Below are 7773 nucleotides of genomic sequence, written 5' to 3' on the forward strand. Positions count from 1 at the left end.
AGACCATTGGGTAGACCAAGACGTAGATGGGAAGAAAATATTAGAATGGACCTTAACGAAATGGGGTACGAGGGTCACAAATGGAGGGATCTGGCTCAGGGACGGGAACAGTGGCGGGATTTGGTATTTGCGGCAATGAGCTTTCGAGTTCCTAATAATAATAATAATAATAATTAGACGATATTAGAGGAGATAAAAGTAACATTTTAACTTTAAAATGTTACAGTTAAAATATAATATTTACATTTAAAAAATATGTATTTTTAGATGTAGAATTTATTTAGCTAGAAAATTTTCTTTGATTTAATTTTTTTTATGTAACTAGGAAAAAGTTATGTTTGTTTAAAGACTGTGAGGAATTTTGTTACAATCGTCCCAATTCCTGAAGACGATAGAGATGATTTTAACAGTAGAGATGGGTAAATGTACCACATTTGCCAGAGGTAAACATAACACAACTACATAAGTCATACTATGAATAGCAAAGGCTCTGAAAAATAAATCAAAGTATAAAGATGTCTATAAGAGCCAACACTAGTTAGTCACGTATAATTAATTTAACAATCGTTATATATAAATTGTAGAAGTTTCGGTCGCCAATTTGGATCCTTCTCAATACAAATATTTAATACTTAAGAAAAGTATTCGTCATATAAATAACATGTACATTATAATTTAAAATTATGTAAACGGATTAATACTAGTTTATTTACTGTTATTTCTGTCTTTATATGTCTTTATGTATCTAAGAGTTTGTTCATTTTAATTGTGCCAAATTAACTATTAATCAAATACAATTTTATATTAAATCTTCTCATTATTACAAAAAGAATAATGTCTCGTCCTAAACTTACATAACAAACGCTTCGAATAACCTGTAGTGACCTCATCAAATTGCACGCTCGAGATCATATGACAAAGACAATTTAACTCGAATGCCAACGTTTTGAAAAATATTTCAGAGAAGGAAGCTTTGGGACCCTTTTTAAAAAATAATTTGCCGAGGGTTCGCCGAAAATTTGCCCAGGGTTGACGGTCTTTAATAGTATCTCGTTAGTGGATATATGAACCAAATATCGATTTATCATCTCCAGCCTTAAAAAGTGGACGTTACTATGTAGTTTACATCCACTTGTCAGAGGACAGTAGTGCGCGACAGCATTTTGCAGTTACAGGTTTTGCCGTCATGTCCTCTCTCAAGTTTCTCTCTGGTATCAGAAATCTACGTCTTCTGAACGATTTTTAAATTCCTTTTCAAAACATTCCATGATTCAAAAGAAGACATTATCATAGAATTAACTGATAGAGTTCTTCATCTTTTATATCCAATTTTTCAACAAGAATTTCGATAAAATTATAAGAATACTGTTTAGCAATGGTTATCCATTACGTATGATCTTTGCTATAATTAATAATAGATTACGAAAAAAATTTACACAATTTAACAAAAATTCAATAACAATTTTAGCAATAATAATAAACAAAATTTAAATAATATTAATGTGAAATTAAAACGAGAATGAATTAAAATAGATTAAAAATTTTTTAATAGGTATTTTAAATCCATGAAAATGGATTGAAATGGATTGAATCCGAGCTGACACTAGTTTAATATTCTGAAAAAAAAAAAAAAAAAAACATTTATATTTAAGGATTACAAATTTTATTTTTAAGAGACATTCATAATAATTATACCTGAAATTAACTACTTCAAATTGGTATTAAAAAACGCACTTTGGGATTCGAACATGGGACGTCTGAACCTTTTATGTTACCCGCTACACCACTTTTTCAATTGGTAAATGTATTATTCATTCTCTACTTCAATTACAACCAGTTAAACTAGTAACGAAATTATATAGATATAATAAAAATATCATCTTTTGACAGATGTAATAAAATATAAACAATTTACATTACTATGAAACAACATTGGGTAAGTGTCGGATAATCTAATCTCGCTTGGCCGATGTCGCGCGCCATGATTAGCCTAATATTCAAGCTGCATTCGATTTCGTTTGCGAGTGTTCACATCGATCATTCATTTTACTTTTAATTAAAGAGAAAAAAGAACATAGCTCAATTATTTTTACAACTTTTTTGAACTTAGTTGGATTAAAACGAAAAATTTTCTACTTATAATTTTAAATTTAAATAGCATTTATGGTCCATTTTTAAATAAAAACTTTTTTTATTGAATTAGATTGAAAAACTGCATTTCATATTTAGAATATTGAATTGAGCAGTACTATATCTACTTTTTGCGTTATATAATTTTACCTCTGTTAATTGTAATATATTCTTTTATTAATTTCAAAGAAATGTGTTGACTCTTACTTTGCCCGTTACTTATTATTATTTGTTTTGTATAGAAAGAGTCCTTTGATTTGTTATTTATTTTGTTATTTAGGATTCTTTTGTTCCTTAATAAAAATCATTTCAGAGTCTTTTGTGCAAATTTTCTTGTTTATCAAAAATTTTTATATTCTCCCAATCAAACTCATGGGAAATTTCTAATCTGTACGCCGTCATAACCGAATGCTGTGTTGCAGTCCAATTAATATGATTTTTATATTTATTGATACTTAAGAATTCTCTGCCTCACATATGATGCGTCACAATTTTTACAATTTATTTTATATTACAATTTATTTTACATTATTATATGCTATAATAGAAAGATCATCTTTCTGAACTCAGATGACTTTTTTCAATTATTTATTTATACACCATACTTACTAATTGTTTTTTATTAACAAAATTTTTTATCTTTTTAGAGAGGTGCATGGAGATACTAGGTATGAAAGAAAGATATCACAAAAAATCTCCGTCTTCCCAGCAAACGAGAACGGATTGAAATGAATTGAAATGGATTTAAATTTTCAGAAATATTGATTCACGAATGTTAAAATGAATGCTTTTCAATTCTAAATGCATTTTTATTCATTTATAGGAATTGCATGGAGCATATCTCTGCCATATGCCTTTCAATCTAAAAATAATAATAGCTTTTTCTGTGCATTATGAATACTGTTCGAAAATTGGAATAGGAAATGCAGTTTTTCAATCCAATTAAATCTAATTGAATCCAATTGAATCCAATTAAATCCAAAAAGAGTATTCACTATTTAAAATACGCGCATTTGGATAGAAAAAAATTTCAATCCATTTTAATCCATTCTCTTTTGCAGGGATAACTAGTGTTGGCTCTTATAGACATTTTTATACTCTTAAGCATACTCTTTCTTGCAGCTGAACGAATAGATAACTAGTCCTTTATAACTTCTTTAAATGTCTGTTTGTATAAAGACACTGCTTTTATATAATTTTTCTCTCATCTTATGTTTTTTGTTAATGGGATTCTATAAAAAAAATATAAATAACATTAATATAAAAAATATACAAAATAATACTAAAATAAAATCAAGAAAATTTGGAGAAATTATATAATGTTCAATTGTAATTGACCCCAGGCATTGTTGCTATTGTCCCCTAATGATATTTTATAACTTATAGTAAATTTTTTAAATAAAAACCTAGATAAAAATTAACCCAAATGTGCAAACCATCAATGCAGATAATCATTAAAATATATTATAATAATACATTATACCTTCGTTATAAAAAAAAAAATCTTTTAATTTTGTGCACATAATAAAATTTACTTGATGTATAAAAAAGTAATTTTTGTTTCTGCACTCGTGCACGTTCGAGAAAGGCATGTAACGAACGATTTAATGCCGATCTGTCTACAGAATTTTAACATGCAGCCGCATATCTATTGTATATCTATTGTAGTTTAGACAATACTATGTACTGCCTTGTAAGTTCATTTTGCTTTGTCCGGAAAATAGTAGAGTACACAATGGAAATCGAGATTTTTGTCGTATATGAAGATTATCATTATGGATATTATTTCGGGGTAAAGGATGAGACTGTACTTAGTGCTAATTTAAATTAATTAATAATGTTTTAGATACCTAAAGCTTCTGTACTTATATGATTTTTTTCAGATACATTCGTTGCAGCAGTTTTAAAGAAATAAAGTAATACACTTTGAATCTTAAAGTACGATCCATTTCACGCTGCAAACACTTTGAAGAATTCTTTGATTGATAAATTTGTAAAATTCATTCTTCTGATTGGTCAACGAAGTATTTGCAGTATTGAATGGATCACACCCTTAATCAATATCTCAGTATTGTCTAATTTTAATATTACTCTCGAATGAGAGCACATAACGAAATATCTTATTGAATTATTGAATTACTATTCTTGGATTTACATGCCTTATAAGGTGATAGCAATATCCGCTACAGATGCGTTAAATATAAATATGTCGCATTTGTATGTGTCAATGAGTCACGTGGAATAGATTATTTATAAAAGCTTGAGGTGAGCATATAAATATTTAATTTGTTAACGTAGAGTTCTAGCAGAATATTAAATATACATTCTATCAGACAATGATGTATTACAAAGTAAGTATATTTATATAGTATTATTTTTTAAATTGTTTTAGATTCATATTGCGCTACGTTTTAAATTAAATTTCCAAGATTCCAAAGTAGCTTTGTATAAAATGTACAAAATATTCGATTAAATAATAAAGTTCAGCTCAGAAAAGAAAGCAGAATTTGAAGATAAATAAAAAAAACAGTTGTGTGTCACTCAAATAATAGAATTTGGACAAATGATGTAGAGAATAAAAATTCATACTCGACATTTTTATTGCGTATATTAATATCTTTTAGTGAAAAGTATCTTTTCATTTAACCCTTCATGATTACACTTCAAAAAAGCTACACGATGGTTACTCTGGATTAAAATAATTCGAATCATTTTTTAAATGTTACCAAATCAATAGTATTAGTTCCATTGACTTAAAAAAATTATAGTATATAATTTCATCCTTTAAGAAAATGGAACAATAATGTTGTAGTGATAGCAATAAAGTTGTAGTAAAAAATTTAATTTTTACACTAAAAAAAAACCGTAAACATGTTAACTTCGAAAAAATTAGTTTTATTACTGAAAAAATTATAACTTTTTAAATTTATAATATTTTCAAATATATATTCGTCTAATCCTTTTGAAATGATTTACCATATGCTTAGGTTATTTTAACCCACGTGACCATGAAGGGTTAACGTTCTAATATTGAATTTAAGCGTTAAAATGGTATAGTAATTCCTATTGACTCAATTAATAAATAATATTTATGAAGAAACAAAAATAACACTTTTTGAAAAGATAAAGACATAAAGATTATTTTCGAATAATATTTTATTGGTATAATACAAATAGAAAAATTTACACATGTAAGTATTATTTATGGTAAAAATGCTTAAGAATAACACACATACATATATGTATATGTAGGATTACGCTGGAAGTCGAAAAAAATCACATTTCTTGACTGTTAATGCTAATATTTCATTAAAGAGGGTTTTTAGTATAGAATCTAAAAAAAATTATTTTTCTTACATTTTTTGAATATTTATAATTTTTTAAATTGTCCTCAAAATGATTTTATGAAATTAGGACAATTTCTCAGTATTTTAACAACCGATATTAAGGACAGCGAGTAGTACAAAAAAAATTCTAACACAATTGACACTCTCTTTTTTTTCTCAGAAAAATTATTTCCATTTTAAATTCTTTTCGAATAAAATATCCACTGTATTCTTCAATTTGGATGATATAATAGATATGGTAAATTAAAATACGAAGGTTGTAAAACAAACATTAAAAATTTATTTATTGTTTTTCAGCGACACGGAAATTGTTTCTCAAAATTTGGCATGTAGCGGGGACTCTCCCCTCCACAACGAATGGTGTGTGCCGAATCCAGCTGCTTTAGTCTCTTTCTACAAAAAGAAAAACATAAAGTGTGTTCTCTTTTTATAGAAAGAGAAATATAAAGTGTGTTAAATTCTCATAAATAAATTACTTTTCTCTATTTATAACAAAATATCTAAATTTTAAATGTGTTTTTCAATTTCTTCTTTTTCATAAAAACTATAATGACTTCTATTTTGAAATATATATCAATACTGTTATTTGTCTCTTTTACCAGATTTATATCATTGTTTTCAAATGTATTTTTAATTGTTGAATTATTTTTTAGTATACAAAATCAACTTGATCTACAGGTGATGACATTACTCGCTACGAATGCATTAAAATGTGTATGAGCATGCCGCGTTTATATGCATCATTAAATTACGCAGAATGGATTATTTATAAGTTGGAGATAAGCATTTTACGTCTTATTTATATGCATTATTTATAAATATTTCATGAGCCGTACATACCCTCCGTCCCATATAGCGTTGCTCATTACAGTATTAATAAATTAAACAAATTCATTAAGGTATACAAGGATCTTTTGCCCAAATTTGCCAAAAGGAATGTGGTTGACCAGATCGAATGTCGTGATTACGATGCTACCTACGTAGACCAAACGGGAAGAAAACTAAAAACAAGATTAGCAGAACATCGCAATCATATACGTAACATAGAGTTACATCCACTTGTTCAGTTATCACAGATCATAAGGTGAGTTGCAATCATGACTTTGATTGGGATAATGTGAGAATTCTGGAGTCTGAGAGAAATTATAATAAGCGAATGTCGGAGATGCTCTACATAAATGGTCCATGCAAACTAACACTGAGGATTAAATCATGGATATATAGAAATTCTCAACAGTTATAATATGTTTATTTTTATCATTAACCGATTATGCTTTGTTCGCGCGACACATCTCTTTTTATATTCAACGGTTATTATGTAACATAAGATAATAATCAGAACGAACATGACTCTCTTTTATGTTACTTAAATTATTTTTTAATCTACATAACTTTGACATCGTGATTTTTAAATTTGTTGTAATGGATTGACGATGCTTGGATCCGCATGCGAACGTTGTTGGAGATGGAGTGAGTTTCTGGCTGGCATACATTAATTACGCAAATTAATATCCATCTATTCAAAAAAATCTTGTTGCGATTATTAGCTTGAGTTCTACTATCTGCTCCACTCAGCTAAGCAACTAGTTGGCATAATATTAGATTATGTTAAAGATGGTTGTCTCTCAAATTATTTGTTCATTTTGCCTTTTGTGGCGATGAATTACAAGGCCCAAAATCCCCTCCTTATCCTGTTATATCCTTTGCAAATAAGTATTATAAAACGCAATTTTGTATAAAAATTAAAGCAAGCAAGAAATTAAATACTTTAAAATCAATACAAAAACTGTGCTCGAATTTTACACCGAAATACTCACTCAGACATAATAAAACTTATGAAATTTTTATATTATTTGTAATGCTTTAAGCTGTAATACGTTATATACATCATTAAATATCAGTTCTATTGGACAATTACAAAATACATATTGTTTTATAAAATATCTTTTAACTTGTAACTACTTTATTTAGACAATTTTACTATTATACAGTATACAAATAATTACAATATTTTATTATAACAGAGAAATAGTAGATATATGGCACGACAAAAAAATTATTTCCGTTCTAAAACAAGAACTCGCACACACATAGTTTGAATAATAAAAAATATGTCATGGTAAGTTTAGATTAAATTTATATCAATGATAATAAATAATAAAGATGACTGAAACATATCGCGTTCAGATTTCAAACTAAAAGTGTACGTATTTTCTTTGTTCCTCAATTGTAATAATATTAACAATGTTATAATATTACAATATATTACAATATTACAAGTATACATTATATATAT

At 27.3% G+C, this 7773-nt stretch overlaps 1 protein-coding gene across 1 annotated transcript in view; it reads right to left on the bottom strand.

The window, feature by feature from the left end:
* Window positions 1-7773, bottom strand: part of LOC108746360 (ATP-binding cassette sub-family G member 1-like) — a 22447-nt gene that overhangs the window by 4945 nt on the left and 9729 nt on the right. The gene's annotated exons all lie outside the window — the stretch shown is intronic.

The sequence above is a fragment of the Trachymyrmex septentrionalis genome, unplaced genomic scaffold (genome assembly GCF_001594115.1).
Source record: "Trachymyrmex septentrionalis isolate Tsep2-gDNA-1 unplaced genomic scaffold, Tsep1.0 scaffold168, whole genome shotgun sequence".
Lineage (NCBI taxonomy): Eukaryota > Metazoa > Arthropoda > Insecta > Hymenoptera > Formicidae > Trachymyrmex > Trachymyrmex septentrionalis.